The following is a 17,157-nucleotide window of genomic DNA, read 5'->3' as shown; positions in this document are numbered from 1 at the left end:
CAGTGCGCCAGGCTCCTCTGTCCATGGGATTTTTCAGGCAAGAATACTGGAGTGGGTTGCCATTTCCTCCTCCAGGGGATCTTCCTGACCCAGGGATCCAACCCCAGGGATCAACGTCTCCTGCTTGGCAGGCAGATTCTTTACCATTGAGCCACCTGGTAAGCCCCATGACCTGGCTTTACCTGAACTACATCTTCCAGAGGGCATCAAGAGCATCCATATTACTGTACACACTGCTATATTTAAAATGGATCACTAACAAGGATGCAGTGCATAGCACAGGGACCTCTGCTCAACATTATGTGGCAGCCTGGATGGAAGGGGAATTTAGGGGAGGACGGATACACGTATACATATGGCTGAGTACTTTCGCTGTTCACCTAAAACTATTACAACACGTTAACCGGCTATGCCCCAACACAAAATAAAAAGTTTTTTAAAAAGAAAAAAGAGCATCTGTGTTACCTACAAGCTGCCCACTGATGCCAGGAAGTGGTCTTCTGCATAGACGACATTACCCTGAGCTACTACCTTTGTTCTGAATCTGGGACCTTGCCCTCTTCTTTTTTATTATCCTGGAATTTTGCCTCAGATCTCCACCATTTGAGGCTGGAATCTAATAAGTATGGATAACATTCCCTCATTCAATAGGAGACTTTGAAGCATGACCAACCTCTCGTCCTTTATCCTCTTTTGAGACCAACCTGCTCCGTGTAGAACACAAAACCCTATTTTGTGTTAGCATTCTCTTCCCTTCCTTTTCCCAACACCATCAAGCAGCTGTGAGTGTGGATGTTTAAGAGAGAAGATACTGTCTGGAAAATAGTGACTTCACCTGACACTGATGTTTTCTAAGAGGCTAACCCTCATTCACCAGAAAATGAGATGACAGGACATGGATATGAAATGGCAGGACAGTAGTTCTGCCAACTTAACACTTAGCTCATGAGTGTCTCCTACCCTCCAAACTTATGTATTTATTTATTTACATGAGAGAAAAGTGTGTTTTCTTTCCCAGAAGTTGAATGGGGGAGGGGGATTGTCATTCATTAATTTCAAATGAGAAATTGAAGAACAATCTGGGATATAAAAATTTGAGACATCTGAAGTAAAAATCTGTATTCACCCAAACGACTCCTTTAGTTCATGACTGCCTTGCTTTTCCTGAGGTTTGTACTCTTCATTAACAAAAACTCAGGAACCTAAGGAACAGGAACTCACTTACCTTCATTATCTTTAGTGTAGGTGAGTCCATGAGGATGGAAACTGTACTTTCTGGAAGCATTATTTTTCACATGTACATGAATGAGGTCTCCAGTCTCTGCTTTTATGATTGGACCTAAAAATCCCAACCAGGATGGTTTTTCAATGGTGGTTTGAAATGTATCATCCGTGTACCCAAAATACAAAGCCTTTTTATAAACAGGTCCTATCCTATCTCGGCTTGGTTGGAGATATGTTTCAGATTGAAACTCTCTGTAAACAAACAAACAAGCAAGAACTTTAACAAATTTTGACTGAAAACAAAGCAATGTCATATCAGCTGAAACTAGGAGTAAGAATCTTTCCAGTCTAATTCTGCAGAGAAAACCCAGACACTGGTGAAAATCTAGAATGAGTCAGAAACAATACCATAGGCAAGGAGAAGCCTGGAAAGTCTGGTGAAGAGACGAAATGCATATGTATCAAGTCATAGGCATGGCATTTTGGTTCTAATGACTTAGAAATTCTTTGTACTGAACCATGTATGGAGGAAGGTTTCTGACCCTACTTCGAGGTTACTTTAGCTCTCAAACATTAGATCAATGTTACAATTTAAGATTCTTTACACATTTCAATGATTCAGGGATTTGTTGGTAGAATTGGGGGCATTTTGGCAGACAAACAGTGAATCAGAAGCCCGCATATAACCTTTAGATTTCTTTGTCCCAATCTTCTGAACAGAAAAATCAAGAAGAGAGCTGCAATTTTACAATCTCTGCCATAGACTCCATACCAGAAGGAAAAGCGTTGTTTCAGCTCTTGAGTACCATTCATACTCATCTCTGATGCGGGAAAGACTGAAGGCAAAAGAAGAGGGCATCAGAGCATGAGACAGTTGGATGGCATCACCAATGCAATGGACATGAACTTGGGTCAACTTCAGGAGGTGATGAGGGACAGAGAGGCCTGGTGTGCTGCAGTCCATGGGGTCACAAAGAGTCAAACATGACTGAACAACCGCAACAACAACCACTTATACAAAATTGATGATAAATACAGGATTAGAGATGATCCCTGAAATATGTATCGTGAAGGCAAGAGTGGCAGGAATCCCAGGAAGGAGCAATTTCTGATTTATATTAATAGCTGGCTTCCATGTTACACTTATACTAAAAAACTCAAAGCAAGCAGTTCTAATAGCAAAATGTGCCCTTAAAGAGTCTATCATGGAAACTTCTTCAGCAGCATTTTATCAGTGTATAACAATTACCAACATTTGTGTCTGATAGCAAATTTTTCAACGCGAAGGTATCACTTACTGATCGTCCGAAAAAGGCATTCCATTGAGCATGTTTTTACCAGTAGGAGCATAGTTCCAAGTAGTTTCTTCAATGCCTATGTAATAGTGCCTATCTATTGTCCAACCTAGAGAACTAATAAAAACCAGATAGGTCAGTGAAAAAAGGATCTTCATTTTCAAACCTTGCACCTGAAGAGGCTAACTGAGTTATGTTTCCCTTCCTTTTATAATCCACATAGTCTTCCTTTATTTATTTATTTATGTTTGTTTACATAAGTCAGAGTTGCATAAGAGTTCATCAAGTGCTACGTCTACATATATGTCATTTCCATTCCAAATGCATTTAGTTTTCACGAGTCAGCTCAGGTGAAATGTTGCACAACACATAGAGAATGCTGGTTCTTGACCCCATACACCTTACCAATTAAGAGCTTGCTTGAATTACTGAGTAGATGGGCTACACAGATTATTCATTAGCCCCTCAAGATTGTTACCTATTTCTGCATGATAGGAATCACCTCCAGTTTAGTCTAGTCTACAGCTATACCTCTCTTTCTCAATTTACTGTGTTACTGAATCAGGTTTATTTGTCCAATGGGCAGCAAGTCAAACACGGAGATGCCAAGGTTTGTGGCAAAGAAAAGATTTTTACAGAAAGAGGAGAACAGGTCTCACATCTGTCTCCTCAAAGCTGGGATACCTATGAGTTAAAGAAGCAGAGTGGTCTGAGGCGTGGGGAAAGGTGATTGGACGTAAGAAGATGGTGAAGTAACTGCTGTTCTGCATGGGTGCAGAAGCCCCTCATTTATTTTTTAATAATACACAAGATCAAAGTATTTTTTTCTGGCTGTTTATATAGATAAATATGCATACTTAAGGACGTAATAAACTAAATACAGCTCTGAGAGGAAGAGAAAGGATTATTATATTAAAAATGTTTTTTATGAGAAGAGTACATTTCCATATTACTTGATTTTAAAAATCAACAAAATATTTGCAATTTTTAATCCTTTTTTCATTGAAAAATAATGAAAATATAAGTATCTTCCTTATAAGCAACAATTACTAAATTCTACAAAGGCTAAGACATCTAGGCTGTCATATTACTAAGTTTTTCACATTTGTGAGTGTTCTGGTTAGCTTTAAGAGGAAACTAGGAAAACAGACCACTGCTTTGGGAGATTTATATGTCACCAGCAGATACTAGAAGAAATTCAGAAAAGCTAGGCCTGGAGGAACCATGGTGGGTGGAGAAATCAGCCCCAGGAGAGCAAGCACCCTTTGGGAAGCAGCTGAACAGGGTTGGGGGAGGACCCAGGTCATGGATGATGGGTTTCATGAAAGAGGAGCTAGGGATGGGCTCTCTGGCCTCAGTAAGGAGATCCAACTTGGTTGGAGCAGTTGGATGCCGCAGTCATGCATATTCCTCTGTGTATGGAAAAACCTTACAATCTTCCCTGCCACTGTGTCTTAGACTAGTTGCCATAGAAGGGGCCACCCATCAGGCAGGGGGCAAGATGCCCTTAAAAGGACTTTCAGATGTTCTTTTACCTTCTATTACTTCTTTTCTCTTTCTTTTAGGCACATTAATTTTAGTCTGGAATGTAGATAATAGAAGAGCCATTGAGCTGGCATATTTTTCCCTCAGTAAGTTACCCCAGTAAGTTCAAAGACATCACTTCAAACAGATCTATCTCCAGTTCCCACTCTGCCGTTTACTAGATGTGTGATTGGGAATGAGGTGCACACTCCTTCTGAACTCCCATCCTTTCCTACTTGTAATATGAAGGTTATAATAATTAAATTTCAGGACTCCTCTTCCAGCCTGACACAGTGTACGCATTTAAAGAAACTTAGCATCCTCCCCTGAAACAATGAAAATGATGTTAGTAAATGTCCATTGTTTCTTTGTTTTCTTCTCAACAAATGACTAGAACTGACTTCCATTTTGGGAGTTGGGGTGGGGAACACTTTGTCTTGGGTAATATACTTTATGGCTCATCCATAGAGGGAGAAGGCAATGGCAACCCACTCTAGTACTCTCACCTGGAAAATCCCATGGACGGAGGAGCCTGGTAGGCTGCAGTCCATGGTTTTGCTAAGAGTCGGACACGACTGAGCGACTTCCCTTTCACTTTTCACTTTCATGCATTGGAGAAGGAAATGGCAACCCACTCCAGTGTTCTTGCCTGGAGAATCCTAGGGACGGGGGAGCCTGCTGGGCTGCCGTCTATGGGGTCGCACAGAGTCGGACACAACTGAAGCGACTTAGCAGCAGCAGCAGCATCCATAGGGAAATTTGGCTTCCCAGGTGGAGCTAGTAGTAAAGAACCCACCTGCCAATAAGAGATGCAGGTTCAATCCCTGGGTCGGGAAGATCCTCTGGAGGTGAGCATGGCAGTATTCTTGCCTGGAGAATCCCATGGACTGAGGAGCCTGGCTGGCTATAGTCCACAGGGTCACAGAGAGTCAGACGTGACTGAAGTGACTTAGCACACACGCACCCATAGGCAAATTATGTTTGCAGTCCTGTCCTTCTCTTCCTGCTTAGCCCTCAGTAGGTCAGTTTTTTGGCACAGCAGGATTTGATGTTAGTCATCATTATTTGACTATATTCTTGGTTGGTAGCCCAGGAACATAATGTGACTGATTTAGAGAAGCTTCACTGAATTTTGTCCCAACATGTGAGCACAAACACCTTGGACAGAATTTGAATTCTCCTCTGGTTTTCCTCTTTCATAGCTGAAAATAAGTTAAAGAAATAAACTGAGCACATAAAACTATGCATAAAGACCCAATGATAATGGAACTTTATGTTTGTAAAAAGCTTTACAATATTTAAAATACCTTACAGAAAAAAAAAATTACCCAATGTAATCTTCAAAACACTGTCCCCTAACTTCCACCCCTCATACTTGTTTCACAGTTGAGGTATGGACAGCTCAAAAGTTCAGGTATGTAGTTGCAGGATGTAAACTCCCCAGTTATGGAGCCAGGATTCAAATATAAATCACTGGATTCCAAGTCAAATGTTTATTTCAAGTGACCTTACTTGTCCTCATAATTTAGCTCAGTTGGTAAGGAATCTGCCTGCAATGCAGAAGACCCCAGCTCAATTCCTGGGTTGGGAAGACCTGCTGGAGAAGGGATAGGCTACCCACTCCAGTATTCTTGGGCTTCCCTTGTGGCTCAGCTGGTAAAGAATCTGCCTGCAATGCGGGAGACCTGGGTTCAATCCCTGGGGTGGGAAGATCTCCTGGGGAAGGGAAAGGCTACCCACTCCAATATTCTGGCCTGGAGAATTCCATGGACTATTTAAGTCCATGGGGTCTCAAAGAGTCTGACACAACTGAGTGACTTTCACTTTCACATACTTCTGTATTATTAATATCAACAAATGTTAAGTTTTGCTCAGAATGTATGATGCTAACCATATCTTCCAACAAGGCAAACAAATGGAATATAAATGGTGTGGGGACAAGATGAGGAGTTTAAAAACAAGAGGAATGTGCCAGCAACTTTCATACCCATTTCTATTTTTTCTATTACATTTACCAATAATTATTATTTGTTGAAACGGCCATCAGATTTTCCTTAGCTGCCTTCTAAACACTGGTTCTAATTGTGTCGGCCAATCCAGAAAGGGAAGTTTACTAAGGTGTTTTTCTAGAGGAGGAAACTGAAACTTGAGTGCTTTAAACAACTTTCCAAAGCAAGTAGGTTTTGGGTTAGCCAAAAAGCTCATTTGGGTTTTTCCATAAGATGTTTCTGAACAAACTTTTTGGCCAACTCGATATTAAAGCTAAAATTTAAATGAAGGCCTTAAAGGCTGGTGGATGGTTTTACTACTAAATGTTCTGCCTTGTAATCTAGATTACTCTGTAGCAAACTATCAAGTAGGATATTGATATTAGAGGAAATTCTATAAGTAGAAGAGCTAGGAGCCAGGACAAATGGGTGCATTTGAGATAAATCCCTGTGTCCTTTTTGGGTTAAGACTATAGAAATTGCAAGCTTTCACAATATGGTCTAGACTCCATGAAGGACCAGATGTCCACAAAACAAGGCATAGAAGGGCATAGAGGTAAGATATGGAGGGCTGATGAGAAAGAGAAAAGCAGCCCCTGACATCCAGAATTGGCCTGGCATTCACAGGTAGGCCTGGTGTTCTGTTGGACGTAATTTCTAGAGCACCAATATCAGACAACACCACTGGTGACCAGGACAGATCAAGATGAAAACAGGACCATTCCATAATCATGTCTGAACACACACGAGGGAGCATGAACATTGTCCAAACCTTAACAGTAACCAAGCATTCCCTTATTCTGGCCGGAACTGAAGGCTACCTCTTTACCAACTACACCTTTGGTTTTAACCCTCTTGCCTCATAGACAAGATTTATGAAGACATCCAATGGTAGAATTATCCCTACTTCTTTACTGCATTCAATCCAGAGCAAGGCCTTGTTTCCTTCCACACCCTCTTAAATCACTTAATGCAAGCCTTAATCCTGTAACCCAGGGCAGAGGGTCCTATCTTGCTTATTTCCCAGGCTTATTTCTAGTTTTGTTTTTTTTCCCTCCCCTGGATCTTTTGATAATAACTTTATGTACCCCGAGGCCAAGAGAACTCAGTAGTATTCAATGAGTAGGTTTCTGTATTCTTCATCTGCAGAAAAAAAAACTCAGCTCCCAGCCTTAAAGATCTCCAACTTCAATGAGTACCTTCTGCTGTGCCCTACGTTAGATGCTGTGGTTCTGCAAGTGGAAAACCAGAGTCTCATGAAGATAAAAGGGTGGAGGGAGAGTTCAGAAGTTGCTTTCTGAAGCTCTCAGGCCTCCAAGTTGGTCTACAGATAAAAATAAATTTCTCCAAACGTGTCTCTGTGTGGATTTAGTTGCTTCAGTCGTGTCTGACTCTGTGCGACCCCATGGAATGAAGACCCGCCAGGTTCCTCCGTCCATGGGATTTTTCAAGCAAGACTACTGGAGTGGGTTGCTGTTTCCTTCTCCAGAGGATCTTCTCAACTCAGGGATAGAACCCATGTCTCCTGTGTCTCCTGCATTGCAGGCAGATTCTTTACCCACTGAGCCTTGGGGGAAGAGCATTGCTCAAATATATAAACCCTAGTGTCTAGAGTGACAAGTTATAAACTCTACTACCACCAGAGCTCAAATATCTGAAGCAACATGGAGAGAACTATAGGACTAGATCTGGGTTACACAGACAAATTTTGGAGAATATGAGATCAAGATCTCAATATTATTGTGAATCTCTGGATGCTGTACTTGGGGGTTTCCTTGAACTAGAATTTCCCAAGACTTTCAGTGAAACTTTTTTTTTTTTTGCTTTGTAATCAGTATATTAAAGAAACATTCATAAATTTCAAGAATTGCTTAAATTTTGATACCATATTTAAGCTTGTGAACATATGACTTTAAACATACAATTAAAGCTATTCATCATAATTTTCTATACTACCAACATTAAGTTACAGTTACTCTGGAGCATAAGTTAAATGGTTTAAAGTAAGCCTGTAACATACCTACAAAAACACCTTCCTATCTCATATATGCAAATTACTTCTCCATGTAAAGTTCTCATCACTCTAACCTCTAAGTTTCCCTGTTCCAGAAGTCACTACTCTAAGGCTTACTGTGGTCCAAAGAGAAGAGGTCGGGGGGAAGTAACCAGGACCAATAGTTATATATATTAATAAAAGATGGCACAGCAGAAGGGAATGCAATTCTACAAGTGCAAGCCCTCAAGAAGCAGCATATTATGATAAACCCCTTCTTTAGAAAGGTATCATCTCTATCACTGATACCACAGGCTAAATTAAATTATACAGCAGGCCATTTTCAGGTAACAGTTAAGGCAATAGAATAAATGCAGAAGCTTTATAATGAATCCCACTTAATACAACTATACAGACGAACACTTCTCTACAAATTAAGCTCTTTGTCTGACTGTCAGTTAAATACAGTTTTAATTTCATAGCTTAGTAATTAAGGGTCATACACTGAAGTCAATACATACACCTGGCATTTCAGTCTAAGCTATTCCATGTACAAAGCTGAAATCAATTACAAAGTATGGCCTGACAAATGCTAGGGGAAATTTTTTTAAGTTGTTTTCACTAGTATTAAACTTATCTTGCACATTGAAGTCATCATACATACAGGGCAAAATCAGAGCTTTTATATTCGAGTTTATTCTTCATTTAACTTTAAACACTACCAATGGCAATCCACTCCAGTACTCTTGCCTGGAAAATCCCATGGACGGAGGAGCCTGGTGGGCTGCAGTCCATGGGGTCGCTAAGAGTCAGACACAACTGAGCGACTTCACTTTCACTTTTCACTTTGATGCATTGGAGAAGGAAATGGCAGAAAAGCTTGGTGGGCTACAGTCCAAGGGGTGGCAAAGAACTGGATATAATTGAACGACTAACACTTTCGCTTTTCACTTATTCAGTCTATCACAGTAAGTATCTATATTTTCCTCTTGTACTGGCCAGACTCCTGGGAAAGAGACTCCAGCTTGGAAAGCAAAATAATGGCTGCTGTTCTAAGATCTTAGGGGGATGAGAGGGCTTGGAGATGGGTGTGCCTTCATAGTCATCATTAAGGATGTACCAGTCCCTTAATCTCTGATTTTGGTGTAGTAGCCCTATCTCGGGTGAACCTGGTTCTCCAGTTCAGAGACCCTCTGTTTGACCATTTCCAGAGAATATACTTTAAGATGTCTGCCCCTTCCCAGTGGTTTGGGGAGCAGAGGGAACATAGGGATGCACCCAAATCTTCTTGTTTTAGAGGTCTTCCTCTACTCCCAGTTTCAAAGGAATCTGGTGCTATCCACTTGGGAGTATTTTGAAGATTTCAAGATATAAGTCAGGTTTTCTCAGTTTCCCCAGTGATAGCTCAGGATTTTCATGTTTTTTGAGTTGTTTTTTCAGTTACATCTCATCAGTATGCTTCATAGCTTCCAAAATTTTATTGCTGTTGTCTCCTCCCATAATTTCCCCATATTTGTTGGCTTATGTCTTAAAAAAAAAAAAACAAAAACCTCTTTATTGTAAATCTAATGTAATATTAGGCAGGAATGAAATTAGATGTGTGTCTGCATGTGTGCACTTGTATGCATGTGTGTGTTTTCATATTAACCCATAAAAGTCTTTTATTTTGAATTGCTTGTGTTCCTTGGGTCAGGCATGGGTTGGCTCTTACTTGGGTGGCCAGGTTTACAAAACCTCCCCACCTGCCCCATTACACACCCTCAAGCTTGACTCTTTGCTTAGGTTTCCTGCCAAGACTGGAATCTTGTCCCTAATTCCCATTTTCATCTCACAAAGCAGGAAGCAGAACTGGCTGGAGTCTTGCTGAATATAAATAGTGTTTTCATAATACTAAACTTGAATTGCCTCTACTCCTTATCGTTATTCTTGTGTTGTTGGAAGAGGGTATTTTACTATGACCATTGTGTTCTCTTGGCAAAACTCTGTTAGCCTTTGCCCTACTTCATTTTGTACTCCAAGGCCAAATTTGCCTGTTACTCCAGGTATCTCTTGACTTCCTACTTTTGCATTCCAGTCCCCTATAATGACAAGAACATCTTTTTGGGGTGTTAGTTCTGGAAGGTCTTGTAGGTCTTCATAGAACCATTTAACTTCAGCTTCTGCAGTGTTACTGGTCAAGGCAGAGACTTGGATTACTGTGATATTGAATGGTTTGCCTTGGAAACAAACAGAGATCATCCTGTCGCTTTTGACATTGCATCCAAGTACTGCATTTCAGACTCCTTTGTTGCCTATGATGGCTACTCCATTTCTTCTAAGGGATTCTTGCCCACAGTACTAGATATAATGGTTGTCTTAGTTAAATTCACCCATTCCAGGCCATTTTAGTTTACTGATTCCTAAAATGTCGATGCTCACTCTTGCCATCTCCTGTTCGACCACTTCCAACTTGCCTTGATTCATGGACCTAACATTCCAGCTTCCTATGCAATATTGTTTTTTACAGCGTTGGACCTTACTTCCATCACCAGTCACATCTGCAACTAGGCATTATTTTTCTTTGGCTCCATCTCTTCATTCTTTCTGGAGTTATTTCTCCACTCTTCTCCAGTAGCATATTGGCACCTACTGACCTGGGGAACTCATCTTTCAGTATTATATCTTTTTGCCTTTTCATACTGTTTATGGGGTTCTCAAGGCAAGAATACTGAAGTGGTTTGCCATTCCCTTCTCCAATGGACCACATTTTGTCAGAACTCTCCACCATGACCTGTCCATCTTAGATGGCCCTACGCAGCATGTCTCATAGTGTCATTGAGTTAGACAAGGTTGTGGTCCATGTGATCAGTCTGATTCGTTTTCTGTGATTGTGGTTGTCTTCTGTCTGCCCTCTGATAAGGATAAGAGGCTTATGGAAGCTTCCTGATAGGAGAGACTGACTGCTAGGGAAACTGGGTCTTGTTCTGGTGAGTGGGGCCATTCTCAGTAAATCTTTAATCCAATTTTCTGTTGATGGGTGAGGCTGTGTTCCCTCCCTGTTGTTTGCCCTGAGACAAACTATGGTGGAGGTAATGAAGACAATCACCCTTATGGCAGAAAGTGAAGAACTAAAGAGCCTCTTGATGAAAGTGAGAGAAGAGAGTGAAAAAGTTGGCTTAAAGCTCAACATTCAGAAAACTAAGATCGTGGCATCCGGTCCCATCACTTCATGGCAAATAGATGGGGAAACAGTGTCAGACTTTATTTTTGGGGGCTCCCAAATCACTGCAGATGGTGACTGCAGCCATGAAATTAAAAGATGCTTACTCCTTGGAAGGATAGTTATGACCAACCTAGACAGCATATTAAAAACCAGAGACATTACTTTGTCAACAAAGGTCCTTCTAGTTAAGGCTTTGGTTTTTCCAGTGGTCATGTATGGATGTGAGAGTTGGACTATAAAGAAAGCTGAGCACTGAAGAACTGATGCTTTTGAACTGTGGTGTTGGAGAAGACTCTTGAGAGTCCCTTGGACTGCAAGGAGATCCAACCAGTCCATGCTAAAGGAGATCAGTCCTGGGTGTTCATTGGAAGGACTGATGTTGAGGCTGAAACTCCAATCCTTTGGCCACCTGATATGAAGAGCTGACTCATTTGAAAAGACCCTGATGTTGGGAAAGATTGGGGGCAGGAGGAGAAGGGGATGACAGAGGATGAGATGGTTGGATGGCATCACTGACTTGATGGACATGGGTTTGGGTGGACTCCGGGAGTTGGTGATGGACAGAGAGGCCTGGCATGCTGCAGTTCATGGGGTCACAAAGAGTCAGACAAGACGGAGCGACTGAACTGAACTGAACTGAATGAAGACACTGGCAACCTCCTTCAAAAAGTCCCATTTATCCACTGTCACATTTAGTTGCCCCTGACCCTGCAGCAGGTCACCACCAACCCATGCCTCTGCTGGAGACTCCTGGACACTCACAGGCAAGTCTGGGTCAGTCTTTTGTGGGGTCATTGCTCTTTTCTCCTGGGTCCTGATATGCACAAGGTTTTGTTTGTGTCCTCCAAGAGTCTGTTTCCCCAGTCCTGTGTAAGTTCTGGCAGCTCAATGGTGGGGTTAATGGTGACCTCCTCCAAAAGGACTTATGCCACACCCAGGTCGGCTGCACCCAGAGCCCCTGCCCCTGTGGCAGGCCACTGATGACACTCAAACACTCAAAGGCAAGTCTGGCTCAGTCTCTGTGGGGTCTTCTGGTGTGCACAAGGTTTTCTTTGAGCCCTCCAAATGTCTCTGGTGGGTATGGGGTTTGATTCTAAACACGATTTCACCCCTCCTACCATCTTGCTGGGGCTTCTCCTTTGTCCTTGGATGTGGGGTATCTTTTCTTGGTGGGATACAACATTCTCCTGTGGATGGTTTTTTAGCAGTGAGTTGTAATTTTGGAGTTCTTACAGGAGAAGATGTGCACACGTCCTTCTACTCTGCCATCTTGTAGAAGATGTCCTCTACAGATGGTCAATACAAAAATTAGATTGATTATATTCTTTGCAGCCAAAGATGGAGAAGCTCTATATAGTCAGCAAAAACAAGACTGGGAGCTGACTATGGCTTACCTTATTGCCAAATTCAGACTTAAATCGAAGAAAGTAGGGAAAACCACTAGACCATTTAGGTATGACCTAAATTAAATCCCTTATGACTATAGAGTAGAAGTGTCAAATAGATTCAAGGGATCAGAGCTGATAGACAGAGTGCCTGAAGAACTATAGACAGAGGTTGGTGACATCGTACAGGAGGCAGTGTCAAGACCATCCCCAAGAAAAAGAAATGCAAAAAGGCAAAATGGTTGTCTGAGGAGGGCTTACAGATAGCTGAGAAAAGAAGAGACACTAAAGGCAAAGGAGAAAAGGAAAGACATATCCATTTGAACGCAGAGTTCCAAAGAATAACAAGGATGGATAAGAAAGCCTTCCTCAGTGATCGGTGCAAAGAAATAGAGGAAAACAACAGAATGGGAAAGACTAGAGATCTTTTCAAGAAAATTAGAGTTACCAAGGGAACACTTCATGCAAAGATGGGCACAATAAAGGACAGAAATGGTATGGACCTAACAGAAGCAGAAGATATTAAGAAGAGGTGTCAAGAATACACAGAAGAACTGTACAAAAAACATCTTCATGATCCATATAACCACGATGGTGTGATCACTCACCTAGAGCCAGCCATCCTGGGATGCAAAGTCAAGTGAGCCTTAGGAAGCATCACTAGAAACAAAGCTAGTGGAGGTGATGGAATTCCAGTTGAGCTATTTCAAATCCTAAAAGATGATGCTGTGAAAGTGCTGCACTCAATATGCCACCAAATTTGGAAAATTCAGCAGTGACCACAGGAGTGAAAAAGGTCGGTTTTCATTCCAATCCCAAAGAAAGGCAATGCCAAGAATGTTCAAATTACCGCACAATTGTACTCATCTCACATGCTAGCAAAGTAATGCTCAAAATTTTCCATGTGAGGCTTCAACAGTATGTGAACTGTGACCTTCCAGATGTTCAAGTTGGATTTAGAAAAGGCAGAGGAACCAGAGATAAAATTGCCAACATTTGTTGGACATCGAAAAAGCAAGAGAGTTCCAGTAAAACATCTACTTCTACTTTATTGACTACCCCAAAGCCTTTGACTGTGTAGATCACAACAAACTGTGGAAAATTCTTCAAGAGATGGGAATACCAAACCACCTTACCTGCCTCCAGAGGAATCTGTATGCAGGTCAAGAAGCAACAGTTAGAATTGGACATGGAACAACAGACTGGTTCCAAATTGGGAAAGGAGTAGGTCAAAGTTGTATATTGTCACCCTGCTTATTTAACTTATTTGCAGAGTATATCATGCAAAATGTCAGGCTGGATGAAGCACAAGCTGGAATCAAGGTTGCCAGGAGAAATATCAATAACCTCAGATACACAGATGACACCATCCTTATGGCAGAAAGCAAAGAACTAAAGAGCCTCTTGATGAAAGTGAAAGAGGAGAGTGAAAAGGCTGGCTTAAAACTCAACATTTAGAAAACTAAGATTTGGCATCTGGTCCCATCACTCATGGCAAATAGATGGGGAAACAGGGGAAACAGTAACAGACTTAATTTTCTTGAGCTCCAAAATCACTGCAGATGGTGACTGCAGCCATGAAATTAAAAGATGCTTGCTCCTTGGAAGAAAAGCTATGACCAATCTAGACATCATATTAAAAAGCTGAGACATTACTTTGCCAACAAGATTCTGTCTAGTTAAAGCTATGGTTTTTCTAGTAGTCACATGAGGTGGGTAACGGGCAGGAAGGCCAAGGGTCTCCAAAATGGAGGAAATAGGCTGCAAGTGTCTCTTAAATTTCTGTGTTTTCTGTGTTTCTCTTAAAATTCTTGGTTCTGTGGAACCATAATAACACCTGGTTCCACCAGAACTTAACTTTTCTCAAACCTTGGGCTGATAATAGCTCAACAACAGTATTCATATCAACTGTTTTATGGCTGGGGGATGACAAACCTCATGCCATCCTATCTCAAAAATGGATATTGTAGGAGAAGGGCCTGGTGAAACTCCATCAGCCTTGAGGTATCTCTCTTATCTGATTAATAGCTTTCTAACAGATAGAAAACATCTGGCTAAAGACTAGCAGAGGGGCACTCTCTATCCCCCTTCTGATGTCTATGTCAGAAGTTAATTCTGTCCCTTTTTCACTTTAAGAAAACCCTGCTACACAAAAGCTCTTGAGTGATCAAGCCTGGTCCCTTGTACCAAAGCTAAATCTTCTTCTTTGGAGATCACAAATCTGACATTGTTCACCATAAGCTATCACATGTTTGGATGTGAGAGTTGGACCATAAAGAAAGCTGAGCACCAAAGAATCGATGCTTTTGAACTATGGTGTTGGAGAAAACTTTTGAGAGTCCCTTGGACTGCAAGGAGATCAAACCAGTCTATCCTAAAGGAAATCAGTCCTGAATATTCATTGGACAGACTCATGCTGAAGCTGAAACTCCAATACTTTGGCCACCTAATGAGAACTGACTCATTGGAAAAGATGCTGATGCTGGGAAAGATTGAAGGCAGGAGAAGAAGGAGACGACAGAAGATGAAATGGTTGGCATTGCCAACTCAATGGATTTGAGTTCAAGCAAGCTCTGAGAGTTGGTGATGGACAGGGAAGCCTTGGCATGCTTCGGTCCCTGGGGTCACAAAGAGTCAGACATGACTGAGCAACTGAACTAAACTTACAGTTTTTCAGTGAGATGGAAGTGTATTGGCCAGAGGCTAGGGTTTTAGGAACCTGAGTACGATGGCTCTTATGTTCACAGTCTCAGAGCGGGCAAGAAAAGCTGGTCTCTCCTGCACTCTGTCTAGCCTAGCAATACCTTCTCTTACCTTTACCTGCATTCTCTCCCCAAACCCTGCACCCTGTGCTGTTCGTATGACTCTCTAACATGACTTCCTTCTACTCTTTGTCCCTTCTGCTGTTTTTGTGGCATTTCCAAGTCCAACAATTTCAAGTCTTCTCTAACTGCACTTGGATTCAGGTTTAAGTCACCATGGTTCTAAGAGCTTTATATGTACTAACTCAGTCTTTGCAACAACTCTATTATTATTCCTGTTTTACAGATTCAGAACCTGACACACAGAGAGGTTAAGTAAGCTTGACCAGGGTCACCCAGCAAATAAGGCAGAGCCCAGATTTGAATCTGAGCTATCTCACTCCAGAGTACATCTTTAAACCACGATGTTTAGGCCACTTGTCAATCTCATCCATGTGTCAGACACCATTATTTTTATATATATATATATATATATGATATAGTTTTATATATAAATATATCATATGTTATATACTATAAACATACATATATAATAGATAAAGTTACTACACACACACACACATATAATACTCATTTAAATCCTCATAGAAACTCTAGATCAAGAAAACAAAAGGAAAGGTATTGAATATATGAACAACAAAATTAGCAGCTTACCTGATGGACACTTATAGAATCCTATACCCAGTTTTTAAAGAAGACAAAATATTTAAGTACATTAGAACACTTATAAATTTCAGCCAGAAAACAAGCCTTAAAATGTTCATAGTATCAGAATCATGTATGCCACATTCTATGATCAAAATACATATAGAGTGGAAATCTCAAAAGATAACAAAAACTCATATATTTGGGAATTTTAAAGTACATTCATAGCTTGAGCAAGAAATTATAAAGAATATTAGAAAATATTTGTAACTTAATAACAAGTTAAAGACAACATTTCAAAGCTTGTGAGATGCAGCCAAAGTAGTACTTAAATAAAAATGAATAAACTAGTCCCACCCTTGCCCATGGTTTCACCTTCTGCATTTTAAACTGAGGTCTGAAAATATTAAATGGAAAATTCAAAGATTTAATTAAATATGCTTTAAATTGCATGCCTTCTGAGCAGTGTGATGAAATCTTACGTGGTCCTACTCTGTCCTGCTCGAGATCCCCAACCATTGACATCATCCACTCCCCACATCTGATCATTATTGATATTATCATGGCTCAATGATCCAGATAACTGGAAACAGATGATCCTCTGTCAGAAGATTAGTAGTAGCCTAACTCTAAGTCACAATCCCTTCATCATTCACCTTATCGCATCACGTGGTCATTTTATTGTCTCATAAGCAGCAGCAGTAGAAAGGTAAGTACACTTCAGTAAGGTATTTTGAGAGAGATCACATTCACAAACTTTTATTACAACATGTGGTTATAATTGTTCTACTTTATTATTAGGTATTGCTGTTATTTATTTATTTATTTTTTACTGTGTGTAATTTGTGAATTAAACTATCGTTGGTTTATAGGTGCAGGAAAAAAAGTTAGGATGTATAGGGTTCAGTATTACCCATGGTGTCAGGCATCCAGTGGCAGCCTTGGAGTGTATCTCCTGCAGATAAGAGGAGACCACTATAGTCTTTTTTTTTTTTTTAACTTATTTTTGACTGTGCTGGGTCTTTGTTACTGTACACAGGCTTTCTCTAGTTGTGGCGAGTAGAGCTTACTCTCTAGTTGCAGTATGCAGGTTTTTCACTGCAGTGGCCTCTCGTTGCAGACCACGGGCTCTAAAGCAT

The sequence above is a fragment of the Bos javanicus genome, chromosome 1, assembly GCF_032452875.1.
Source record: "Bos javanicus breed banteng chromosome 1, ARS-OSU_banteng_1.0, whole genome shotgun sequence".
NCBI lineage: Eukaryota > Metazoa > Chordata > Mammalia > Artiodactyla > Bovidae > Bos > Bos javanicus.
This window is presented reverse-complemented; position numbering follows the sequence as displayed.